We start from the raw sequence: 13,788 nt of genomic DNA, 5'->3' as shown, positions 1-13,788 counted from the left end.
CCTATCAACCCCTTAACCAACCAATGAACGCCACTCCCTAAACTCCAGGTACCCTCCATTAGAGTGGATCCATTCCCCAGTATCAAGTGCATTCCAGAAATCTCCAGTCCTGTCGTGATGCTGATCTCCATTGCCCAAAATGTCCATCCTTAATCCTCACATTGCTGTCGATTTTCATTCATTCAAAGTTCAAATGAAATACTTACTGATTTTGCTTCCAACCTTTTTGAGGAATGCAGTAAACATTCCCCGTTTCTGTAGCTGTACATCTGTTGGCCAATGAAATGAGAGACATTGTGAGGTGACCCATGCTAGTGTTCGGAGTTCTGTACTTGCTACATGGTCACTTCTAGAGCCTCTCTAAAGCATTCACATCATTTTTATAAGGAGGGATCCTGAACCAAACATAATATTCCAATTCCAAAGTGTACCACATAAGACTTTCCTGATTGAGTTCATCCATCACTTCTCAGTATCTGATCCATATATACCAAACCAGTCCACTGCTCTGCTTTCAGCAATGTGTTTTGTCACTTCCACAAAGAATTCAGTCAGGCCTCTGAGGTACAACATGCCCACACAAACATATGTTGACCATCCCCAATCAGACTATGCTTCTCCAAATGCTTTAAATCTGGTTTCTTAGAAACCTCTCCAACAGTTTGCCCTAGACTGACAAAAGACATACTAGTTTATCATTTCCAGGCTTATCCCTATTTACTGGTTATTGCCTTTTCATCATTAATCCCATGCATTGTAGACTTAAGTTGCTTTTTTTGTATTCATAGTAACAGCTAACTTATTATGTACTGAGAGTCAGAGCATTGGACTTTAATAATTGCCCAATGTATTGGACAGTTAGTGGAAATTTAACAGTAATCTTCACTAAAGGTTAACAGCTTCTGTTCATGATGCCCATGAAATCACAATACATCTCAGATTTCATACCACTATCAAATGATAAATGTCATTCAAATTAGTACGAGATAAACTTGGCCAACAAGAGTGGTCAGATTAGTTGTAAATCAAACAATGAGCTTTTAATCTCTTTCAAACACTTCCTACCTACACCTTCATTCATTTTGTCATCTCTGTCATTTCATCAACATATCTTCATTCTCACTGTTGTTACCTCCAGGCTCAATGTTCACAATAGTTCCCCTCCCGACTTTCAGCTCCCAAATTCTAAATATCGACACACCAAAGCTCACCCCCTCTCTTATTAAGATCTAACTATGATCAAACAATGCTTTTAATGGTGACCTTGTTGCAGCATCCTTCTGCAGGAAGTATTTTGATGAAAAAAAAGTGCTGATCTTCTGATTTAAATATTTCCACAGAAGTTTCACCAAACACTCATTCTCGAGTCAGTTCCCTCCTGCCCCTTATTCCGTCATTAAACATCAATGGGAGCTTCCATTAAATCACCCTCAGGACCAACAAAAACGCCTCAGCATCTCAGTGTGAGTGGAGAGGAGTTGGCGAAAGCCGATGGATACTGTAGACAATAGGGATAAATAGATGCTGCTCATTAACAAGAGACAAGATGCCGATGTGGGAAATCGATGATCTCAGAGATAGGATACTGAATCAGAGGGACATTAGGACCATGGATGCTCTGTGTTTCATAGAATCGTGGTTAACCCCTTCCATACAGGATCAGCAATTCCGATCGACGGGTTTACGGTGCACCGTCAGGATAGATCTATAGAATCTCTCAAAAGCAGAGGTGGAGAATTATGCCTCAGGTTCAACTCCTCTTGGTGCACAAATATTTCAGTGCTGTCCCAATTCTGCTCACCAGACCTTGAATATCTAGCAGTTAAGTGCTGCCCATTTTACCTACCACGGGAGATATCCATGATCATTTCGGTTGCGGTATACAAACCCCCTCAGGCCAATGTCAATCAGGCTTTAGATGGTCTGAGCAATGAGATCAAGATGCATGAAACAGCGCACCCTAACACCTTCACTATCGTTTTGGGGGATTTTAACCAGGCCAGTCTGAAAAATCACTAAGCAATTACCATCAACAGATCACTTGCAATACCAGAAGAAATAACACACTAAACCACAGTTACATCTCCAGTAAGAATGCCACCCAGTACCAGCAGTGAGGACTAAGAAAGTTTGGACAAGGGAAGCACAGGAGCGCTTACAGGATTGCCTTGAATCTATGGACTGGACAGTATTCAGGGATTCATCTATGTATCTGGATGAGTTTGCTGCAGTTGTTACCAATTTCATTAAAATCTTTTTGGATGAGTGTGCGCCTCGAAATACTTGCCGTACATTCCCAAATCAAAAGCTGTGGATGAACCAGGAGGTACATCGTCTGCTGATGGCTACATTTGTGGCATTCAAGGCTGGCAACGCAGGTCTGTAGCAGAAAACCAGGTATGATTTTCCAGAGACAGAGAAGCAGTTTCAGTGACAGGTTACTATCAATGCAATGCTCCTCAGACAGGATGAAGAGGTCAATACTCCCCAATGCCATTAGGCTTTACAATTCTACCTCCAGGACTTAAGAACTTTTTAAAAGCTATTAATGCTTTTTGAGACGGTGATTTAGATGCATATCACATTTTTTTTTTTACTGATTTAAGTATTGTATGTAATTAGTTTTGCTACAGCAAGTGTATGGGACATTGGAAAAAAAGTTGAATTTCCCCATGGGGATGAATAAAGTATCTATCTATCTATCTATCTATCTATCTATCTATCTATGATTTGCAGAGGACTATTTCAAGAACAAAGAGAATATTTTCAACCAGGTGGCTTAGTTTGGGTATTTTTCATTCTATTGTTTTGAAACTGTAATAATTAATCTATTTGTTTCCTTGTTATGAGGGTTAAGATTTTTTTGGCCATTATTTAGTCTAGCCTGGAATACAGTTGATTATGGAATTAATTAGGAGTCAAATCAGCAGGTTGTTTTGGGAGGGTGATGCCATGAGCTGCAGCTGCCAGCCTTCTTTTGTCTGGCCTTCTGACTTTGGGAGGGGGGACAGTGGGTGTCTTTTTTTGGGAGCTGTTTAGGGATGTTAGCCAAATCTGTGGCTTGGTTACCCTATTTCGAGGCTTATTCTTTGGTTTTAATGTTCATTTTACTGGTTGTTACTTTAATTTCTCTATTAAAGAGTATTAATGATGGGTCATACTATTAACTTACTCTCTCTTTTTTTGTAATTTCTTTTATTGAAGTTCATTATCAAACAAACATTTCCATAAGATATATTTCAGACATTGTACATATACTTTGGATATATGCCTCAAGAATTGTTGAAAAGAGATAAATATTTAATGAATATACTGTTGGTGGCTGGTAAAAAGAAATGGTTATCACAGAAGAGCCCAACTTTAAATACATGGATGGAAATTACAATGGACATTACAGAATGGAGAAGATAACAGCATCTGTTAATCATAAGCTGGAACAATTTTATTCATACTGGGAAAACTTACTCAGTCTTAACATGGAAGGATTAAATCACACTGTGAAGCGGAATAAGATTTTTGCCTATATTAAAAAACTTAAGGCCCCAATTATTTTTTTACAAGAAACACGTACAAAATTATGACAACTCACATCTTTTCAGTAGATGGAAGGGACTACATTTTTACTTCTCTTTGCAGGCTAAGTCTAGAGGACTTTCGATTTTTATGGATCATACAGTTCCCTTTGTCCAACATAAAGTAGTGTCTGATACTAAAGGGCGTTCTGTTATAGTGTCAGAAAAGTTAGATAATAAATTAACGGTATTTGCCAATCTGTATGCTCCAAATACAGATGATCCAGGATTTCTTGTGCATTTTTTTTGTTTCTGCCAGCTTTGAGCCTTTACTTATTGGTGATGGGAGGAGATTTTAATTGTCATTTAGATCCAGTTTTAGATAGGTTATCCTTTAAAACTGCAACACCTAATAACTCAACTTTGTTTATTCAATGTTTTTAATGAAATGCGGTGTTGTTAATATATGGCACTTCTAACAGCCACTAGATAGGGAGTATTCATTTTTTTCTCATGTTCATCATATGTATTTCCAGAATTGATTACTTTTTTATTGATAGTCAAATGATTCCTTTAGTTCGATCCTGTGAATACAAAGACATTGCTGTTTCAGATCATGCTCTGGTGCTTTTATCTTTAAATCTCCCTGGTCTTCCTCAAAGAAATAGATCTTGGCATTTTAATTTAACTTTGTTATCTGATAAAGATTTCTTATCATTTCTGGAGAGACAAATTGTTCTTTTTTTTGGAAGAATCTTCCAGTCCTAATAGACGGGATGCTCTTAAGGCTTTTATTAGAGGTCAAATTATTTCCTATACCACAAGTGTCGAGAAAAAAAGCTAATAAGGAGAGAATTGAGTTCGCTAATCAGTTAAAACAATTAAACCAAAAATATGACATGGCTCCAGATCCTGCTTTATATAAAATAAATGTTGAAATTCAAACTAAATATGATCTTCTTTTAACATATCCATTTGAAGCTAACTTTTAAAAGATAAAAGTCAATTTTATATCCATGGAGTCAAAACAGGTAAATTATTGGTTAACTGATTAAAAACCTTTATAGCTAAATGGCAAATTAAAGAATTTCATAAACCAGTGGTGATAGGACAACTGACCATTTAGAAATTAATGATATTTTTAAAGAACTTTATTCTAAACTTTATAGTTCTGACCCTCCCAAAGATAACACTGTAATGAATCATTTTTTTAGATCAATTAAACATTCGTAAACTTTCTGTTGATAACCGAAAGCAGTTGGATCAACCTATTTCGTCTGAGAAAATTGCCCAGTCTGTATGTTCCTTGTACTCTATTAAAATGAAAATTTTACCTAAATTTATGTACCTTTTTCAGGCATTAACTGTTTTTATTCCTAAATCTTTTCTTGATTCTCTTGATTCTTTTATCTCTTCTTTCATATGGAAAAACAAACATTCTCGACTAAATATAGTTCATCTTCAAAAATCTAAGAAGAATGGAGGTTTAGCTTTACCAAATCTAGATTTTATTATTGGGCCGTCAATATATGAAATCTTACGTTTTGGACATATTATATTAATTGTGAGGACTGTCCAATTTATGTTTCTTTAGAAGCTAACTCTGTTAATAAATTTTCTATTATTTCTCTTCTCAGATCCTCACTCCCTTTATCTTTTAGTAAACTAACTGAAAATTTGGTAGTTAAACATGTCAGGGTCCGATCCGGATCCAGGTTCCAGGTTTTGATCTGGTCCAAGGGCTCCAGACTCCAGGTCCTGCAGTTGTCCATCCCGTCACCTGTGAGCTAGTTAGGACCCTCCTCGTTCAAGGAGACACACCTGTAACTCATTGAGCTGCAGGTGTTTATAAGGGGCCTTGGGACTGGGACCAGGCGGGTGGTCATTTTGTTCTGTTTCCTGTTTCTCCGCCAGCTCCGAACTCATCTCTGCATTCTGTTATCCCGCCCGGGCTCAGACCTATTCTTCATCATGCTTCTCTGCCCGTACCAGTACTGCCAGGTTGGTCCGCTCCCCCACCTTTCTTCCCATGCGCTGGTCCCGCTTCTCCACTGGGTTTTGTTTTTTGCGCGGTCACGCTATCTGTCGGCTGTTTCCGAATTTCCCATTGTCATGGCTGTTGTGTTGGTCAACCTGGACCTATGCCCATTCCTACCCCTTGTCTCCGTCGGGCGGATCTGGCTGACCCGCCGTGGCCCAGCAGGGGTTCTGCCCCTCCTTCTCTTCCGCCCAAACCCGGGGATAGTGCCTTGCACCTGCCTAGGGGTCCGCGTCGTGCCCAGGCCTCCAGTGTTTCCGCCTGGGAGGCGGCCCTACCCGGGATACATGCGGCCCACCCATGGAGGGGTCTCCGCTAACCTATCGCCACCTAGACCTGTCTGTCTGCCTGCCTGCCTGAACCCTGGGAAGCTGCCTACCTGACTGGCACTTCGGGAACCCGCTCCGCTCTGCCTGCTGAAACTCAGGGACCTGCCCGCATGAACCCCGAGGACCTGCCTGAACTTCGGGAGCTGCTCCGCACTACCTGCCTGCCTGAACCCGGGGACCTGTCTGTCTGCCTGAACCCTGAACCCTGAACCCTGGGGACCTGTCTGTCTGCCTGAACCCCAGGGAACTGTCTGCCAGCCTGCGTGAACCCCGAGGACCTGCCTGCCTGAAGCCGGGGACCTGTCTGCCTGACTTTGAACTTTGGGAGCAGCTCCGCTCCGCCTGCCGGAACTCTATCTGCCTGAACCCCAGCTACCCTTAAGTGCCATGGCATCCCCATCCTGTCCTCCCCCAGTACATCAGTGCCTGCGTCCTGCGTTTGAGTCCATCTGGCCCCTCCTGACAAAACATAATTTGAGGATCTAGGTACAATTTAGGAAATTCGTAGGTCTATTGAGTTTTTCTTTGTCTAGTCTCATTTGTTTTAACTATTTTTTTACACCTTTGATGACCGATACAGTTTTTAAAGCATAGGATAGATTGGGTATTAAATGCTTCCAAGATTTGTTTGTTGGAGGAAGTTTTCTTTCGTTTGAGCAAATATCAGCTAAGTACAGTTTACCCAAAACTCACTTTTTTTGTTATTTACAAATTAGAGATTTTCTGTGTTCTCAACTATACGCATTTCCTATAAGTTCCGATAAGGACTTATTAGATGTAATTTTTAATTTGAAGCCTTTTCATTATGGTTCAATATCCAGTGTTTATGGTATGTTGCTAGGAATGAAAAACGCTCCTTTTGACAAAATTAGAAATCTTTGGGAACAAGATTTTCCGAATTCAATCTCTAAAGAACCTTGGAATGAAATTTTTAAATTGGTTTACACTTCATCGTTAAGTGCCCGTCAATCCCTCTTACAATATAAAGTGGTTCATAAGGCTCACATGTCTAAGATAAGCTATCTCATTTTTATTCAGATTTATCTCCTTTCTGTGATAAATGTAATAATGGAGAAGCTTCATTAATTCACATGTTTAGGACATTTCCGAGCCTTGAAAGATACTGGAAGGAAGTATTCCAAGCTTTCTCGGTACTTTTCAAGGTAAATTTTATGGCTAACCCTTTGACTGCATTATTTGGTATTGTTGGAGGAAAATACTTTATTTTGGAGACACCTGATTTGCATACTTTGGCTTTTATCTCTCATATAGCTAGCAGGGTGCTCTTGCTTAAATGGAAGGATGCTGTTCCACCTACTTATGCTGAATATCATGTCATACATAAATTTAGAGAAGATCCGTTGTTCAGTTTTTGAATCTACCCAAGACTTTTATACATTGTGGGGACCATATCTGAGTTATTTTCTAAACCTTTGATTTGTTGTAAAATAACCAGATGGTGGCAAATAATATAATATATTTTATCGTGATGCAGCGGCCACTCCGGAACTGATTATCTGTTATTTGTGAAGTGGGGTGCCGTGCGCTATCATAATTGATTGAAAATGGACATGGAAGCATGGAGAAACATCGGGAAATTTCAGGAAGACCTTCTTCGTTGCTGCTGTTGCTGTAAGGTCCGGGACTCTGCTAGGAAGAACAGGCCCCCAGTCCTCGGGGTCGCCTTGCCGATGGCTGTCTTAATACGCTCAGCAGAGGATGGTGCTCAGAAAAGCTGTGCCGGAGGGGATGGTCGTTGACTCGGAGGTTCGACGGACTCAGGTCGCTTTCGGTGTGTGCTGCGTCTGCGAGGCTGGTTTCGATGGAGCTTCCATTGTGTGCTGCGTCTGCGAGGCTGAGTCGGGCAGCGCCTTGGAAGTCCATATTGGGGGTACTTCTTTCTGCCGCCAGCGTGGGATGGTGAGTCTGTCGGGACCCTCGGGACCTGTGGAAACTGTGGTGATTTATTTTGAACTTATAGTCCTTTAACATCTTGGACTATTTTTACTGTGCCCATAGTCTGTTTCTTTTTTTTTTATCAATTATGCTATTGTTTGCACTGTTGTAACTATATGTTGTAATTATGTGGTTTTGTGCAGGTCTTGTAGCTTTAGTTTTTGGTCTTGTTTTTGTCTAGTGGGTTTGGAGCTCCTTTCCGGGGAATGCGCTAGACGGTAACATGATATTAAGACGCAGCAGCCTCTCTGGACTCTGCATTGGGGATTGCCAAATGTTACGTGGATTTTCTGGTGTAGTCTGTTTTGTCATATGCTTTTGTGATATCATTCTGTGGGAACATTGTCTCATTTTTTAACTGCATTGCATTTGTGGTTTCTAAATGACAATAAACTGAATCTGAATCTGAATTTTATAATATGATAAAAGTTTTTTCCCTTTTTTCTTGCTTTTCCTAATAGCTTTGACATTGTTAGTGGGTTTAGATTTTTTTTCTGTATAACAAAATTATTATATTTCAATATTATGATTTAATTTAATTTTATGAATACAGGGTTTTGTGTTTGCAATTGTATTTTTAATACAATGTATTTGGTACTATTTTATTTTTTTCTTTTGACTTATTATATATATCTTGTACTCTGTATTCCTCTATGCAGAAACTAATAAGAATATTGAAAGAGAATCTTAGATGGAGGCGAAAGGGCTTAATGCCAACTGGTGGAGTGGTGTCACAGCAAGAACCTTACACTCAACACCAGTAAGCTAAAATAGCTGACTGTGGACTTCAGGAAGAGCAAGAAGAAGGAATAAATACCAATCCTCACAGAAGAATCAGGAGTGGGGAGAGAGAGAGAAATTTCAAGTTCCTGGGTGTCAATACCTCTGAGGACCTAACCTGGTATCAACACATTGCTGCAGCTTTAAAGAAGGCAGACATAAAACTGTAATTCATCAGAAGTTTGAAGAGATTTTGTATGTAAGAAAGGCACCCAAAAACTTCTATAGATGTTCCGCAGAGAGCATTCTCACAGGCTGCATCACTGTCTGGTGTATGGAGGAGCGCTAGTGCACAGGACCAAACGAAGCTACAGAGGGTCGTAAATTTAGACTGCTCTATCTTGAGCTTATAAAGTACCCTGGACATCTTCAGGGAGTGGTGTCTTAGAAAGGCAGCACCCATTATTGAGGACCTCCAGCATCCAGGTCATGCCCTTTTCTCACTGTTACCATCAGGTAGGAGATACAGAACCCTGAAGGCACACACTCAGCGATTCAGGAATTCCCCTCTGCCATCCAATTCCTAGATGGGCATTGAACCTGTGAACACGACCTGACTTATTAAATGTATATTAACTCTGTTTTTGCATGATTTTTAATCTATTTAATATATGCATATGATAATTGATTGATTATTTTCTTCTATATTATGTACTGCATTGAACTGCTGCTTCTAAATTAACAAATTCCATGACACATGCCGGTGAAAATAAACCTGATTCTGACTCTGAATTCCACGCAACAACACAAACTGTTAGAGGAATACAGAGACCGGGCAGCATCTATGGAAAAGAGTACAGTCGACGTTACAGGCAGGGACCATTTGGAAGGACCCTTCGGATGTCAACAGTACTCTTTTCCAGAGATGCTGCCTGGCCTGTGAGATCCTCCAGCACTTTGTCGGTGCTCATTACAGTGAGAGACCAAAGCTGCAGCAGGGCGGAACGGACACAAGTTACCCCGGTACAGCTGTCAACATCAATAACAGGAGCCAAAAGTAGCAACGAATTCTCAGGGAAAAAATGGGGAACAATTGTTTAATGCACTTATTTTTTAATTATTTTAAAATTGCTTTACTTAGATTATATAAGCACACAGGTAAGGAAGAAAGCTGAGGTGTTTAGGAGTCTCGGACTCGCACTGAGCCATGAGCAGAGATTTCGAACTGAGCAGCAGAAATTTCACTTGTTAAAGCATCATCGGCAATTCCTTATTGTCAGCACACGTAGATGAGCAGACAGTGTTGTAGTTCAGAGTTTCAGCATTCATTAAACGGTCCTTCTCTCAGAGGTGAATGGGGTGATGCACCATCAATAACTCTGAGACGTGGGTTAAGGTAGTCTTTTATTGGCTGGAAGAAAGCAAAAGCAGCAAGTGACCATCATACAACATACTGGAGACTGAGGAAGAGTCTGTGGCTCCAATCGCCTTTATACCGGGGTCTGTGGGAGGAGCCGCAGGAGCAGTCAGCGGGGGGGGGGGGGGGGGGCGTGTCCAGGCAGGAATATGTAGTTCACCGCAATGGGGTCAATTAAACTGCGACAGTGACAAAACAAATGAGTTAACTCTCCTATTGCATTTTTGTTTTGTATTACACCACAACGGAACGTGTTTGAAAGTTGCAATGAGAAGGGAAGTGTAAGCCGAGTGGCCACAGACCCATCAGTGTAATAATACGCTGCAGACCAACAATGCTATGGTAGTGATCGATCTAGTCAATTGCCCACAGCTGCTCTCGGAGTTATTCCTCTTTGATCCAAGGTGGATGACCTCAGACTTTGCCACATTGCCTTCCATCTGAATGAGCTTTGCCCAGGAACGACCTCTATCAGTGTTCTGTTCCTAGCTATTCCACCCTCCAATAACTGATTCCTTTGCCCCATAACTTGCTGCGTTCCCTACGCATTTACCCTTCGGTAAATATTTGAATGAAATGTTCAGCTCCGGGTTTGAGGAACTGAGTATTTCCATTACTTACCAGAAGGTCAGTTGATCACTTAGCCAGAAGAATCTTTTTGTCTTATGGTTCATTTAATGCAGTTTCTGAAACAAGGGATAATATTATCTATTTGACTAATTCAATTTAGAGTCTTTTCTGAAGTTGCATTTTCTTTAATCGATGAGCCGGACACTTGCATTTCTGGAGATATCTCTAGTTTGTCTGGACTACTTTATACACCGCGGTAGCATATGAGCAAACACTACAACTTCCTTGCGTGATCTCGAATCGAAAAATGACCCGCTGACAATCTGAGTCATCACAAGGTTCCGGCATTGCTACCATCAGTCACGGACTGAGAGCTTCTTGCCCGTGTGTAAAGGAAAAAGTAGATCTGTGTTGAACAGGAGTTCAGTTCCTGTAACAGTAACGTAGAAAAGGGACTGGAAACTTCCAGAAGTGAAAACATCCCAGTTCCCATGATAACGTTACCAATGTCTCCTCTCCATGTTTCTGTGAAACTTACAGTGGGCTCATTACCCAGACAACATGCACACAGAACCCTATCACCCATCAGCCAACGAACACCACTCCCTGAACTCCAGTTACCCTCGATTAGAGTGGATCCATTCCCCAGTATCAAGTGCATTCCAGAAATCTCCAGTCCTGTCGTGATGCTGATCTCCATTGCCCCAAATGTCCATCCTTAATCCTCACATCCCTGTCAATATTCATTCAATCAAATTTCAAAAGAAATACTTACTGATTTTCTTTACGACTTTCTTTAAAAAATCAGTCCACTTTCCACGTTTCTGCAGCTGTTCTTCTGTTGGCCAATGAAATGAGGGACAATGTGAGATGACCCACATTAGTGTTCAGAGTTCTGTATTTGCTACACGGTCACTGTGTGTCACTGAGCACTGGGGTTTGCACAGTAACGAAGCAAATTTTGAGCCACACTGACATCAGAAAATAGATGCTTTTCATTTCATTTCATTCTTCCTTTAGCAGAATCTTTAAATAAAACACCAGAGTAGGCCCTAGAATACCAGTGTGTTCCACTCTTATCTAGCCCCCTTCCCCCAGTGCAGGGATCAGTTCAGGGGCATTTCAGGATGGAGAAGAAATGCTGACGTTGCTCTCTGTGTCACCTGGCGTCAATAAACAAAACTGATGCACCTGAAGATTCCGTATTCTGCCCAGACCAAAGATCACAACTGGACCAGGAGGAGACTGCTCAGCCCCTCACCCATTCAGTGGGGTCCAGGCAGCCCGGGCATCTCACACACCACAGATTGAACTAACAAGATGCAACTGACGTCACTCTCAGGATCAATCAAATCCAGCTTCCTTCCTCACAACATTCAACATAGAACATAGAACAGTGTATGCTCTTTCACCCACAATGTTGGGTAGCCATTTTATCCTGCTCCAAGATTAATCTAACCCTTCCCTCCCACATAGCCGTCCATTTATCTCCCATGCATGTGCTTATCTAACAGTCTCTTAAATGTCCTTAATTCTGATACCCCTTCCATCACACCTAGCAGAACCTTTCCTCCGATCACCTGAGACTATGGATGGTCCCTCATATTAGCCTTTTGGCCAGGGGACAATGTCTCTGTATATCCACCTGACGTTGCCTCCTATCATTCTAAACTTGTCTATCAATTCACCACTCATCCTTCTTCACTCCAAAGAGAAAAACCCTGGATTGCTGAACCTATCCACAAAACACATGCTCTCCAAACCAGGGTGCATCCTGGTAAATCTCCTCTGCACCCTCCCTAATGCACTAACATCATTTACATAAGGAGGGATCCTGAACTGAACATAATATTCCAATTCCAAACTGATTGAATTCATCCATCACTTCTCAGCCCAGCTCAGTATCCGATCAATGTCCTGTTGTAATTGGCACAACTTTCATTACTACTCCACCAAACTTTGTATCATCTAGGAATTGAGGAATCTACCCTTTCTACCTCCCTCTGCTTTCTGGAGAAACACAATTCTGAATCCACACAACCAAGTTTCACTGTAGTTCATGATTCCTGATTTTCTAAATGGAGTCTACAATGAGAAACCTGATACAAACACATCACTAAAATCCATATACAACAATCCAGCCCACTGTTCTATCTTCGATCAATGTGTTTCGTCACTTCCTCAAAGAATTCAGACAGGCCTCTGATATTCAACATGCCCACACAAACTCATGTTGACCATCCCTAATCAGACTATGTTTCTCCAAATTCTCCAGCACGTCGTCTTTCTTAACATTGACATATTCTGGCATATCAGCCTGTTCAACAATCAAGTATGTGATGAATATATTTGATTACAAATATTCATTAAGAATTGCCTCTCTCTCTTTGGACTCTCAGCACACGTTTCTTCTATCCATGATGCTCTACATTCCCTCTCGTTACCCTCCTGTTTATTGTGCTATGTCTGATTTTGCTTCTTAGTTCTGTATATTTGTCCTGTTTCCTCCTGTATTTCTCTTTCATCCTCCTGATGGTCAACATACCTTGTCAACCATGGTTCCTTCACCCTATGATCGTTTCCCTGCGTTAATGGGACAAAGCTATCCAGAATCCCATTCTGTCAATCACCCACACACTAGGAACAATTAACCTTTCAAGCTGAACATGCCTGAGACGTGGCAGGAAACTGGAGTGACTGGAGGACTTCCAGGCCATCAGTGAAATGATACAAACCCCACACAGAGACCACTGGAGGTCAGGATCGAACTGAGTTCACGAAGCCATGAGGCTTCAGCTCCACTAGCTGTGCTAAGCCACAGTTTCAGAGGGACCAACATCTTCCTGAAGATATTGTTTCATTGCAGACTCTTACCCAGATTTCCATCCAGTGGTTCGCGAACCTCGTACTGAGACCCAACCAGCTCCCGTAGTGCCTCTTCTGTAATAGACAGAGAGCAATGTGTTGTGTTCAGTTGAGCTGATCACTGTGATTGTTTTTACGTTCAATACAGACAGCTGGGAATCTTTGCTGTTTCCTCATTAGATTACCCTGAACCTGCTGCACGGACTGAAGCCATTTGGACAACAGTTGAGAGTTCGACACATCTCTCTCCCCTGCCCCACCCTGCATCATGACCCCCACAGAATATTGTTCTACTCCTATGTCTCTCCAGCATCAGGCTAAAAACATCAATGTTACCCGTTGTTGTAGATGCTGCTCCCAGAGTAGAGCCGGGGAAGTGGT

General features: G+C 41.4%; 1 long non-coding RNA gene across 1 annotated transcript; it reads right to left on the bottom strand.

Moving 5' to 3' along the window:
• Window positions 1-9,648: 9,648 nt before the first annotated feature.
• Window positions 9,649-13,477, bottom strand: LOC140730072 (uncharacterized). The gene is made up of 4 exons (XR_012099505.1): window positions 13,417-13,477; window positions 11,318-11,380; window positions 10,594-10,658; window positions 9,649-9,966 (listed from the first exon to the last, which is right to left on the bottom strand). It is a non-coding gene; the product is annotated as an uncharacterized lncRNA (long non-coding RNA).
• Between the last annotated feature and the right edge of the window lie 311 nt (window positions 13,478-13,788).

The sequence above is a fragment of the Hemitrygon akajei genome, chromosome 7 (genome assembly GCF_048418815.1).
Source record: "Hemitrygon akajei chromosome 7, sHemAka1.3, whole genome shotgun sequence".
Lineage (NCBI taxonomy): Eukaryota > Metazoa > Chordata > Chondrichthyes > Myliobatiformes > Dasyatidae > Hemitrygon > Hemitrygon akajei.
Note: the sequence above shows the minus strand (reverse complement) of the source record. Positions and strands in the feature narration are given on the sequence as shown.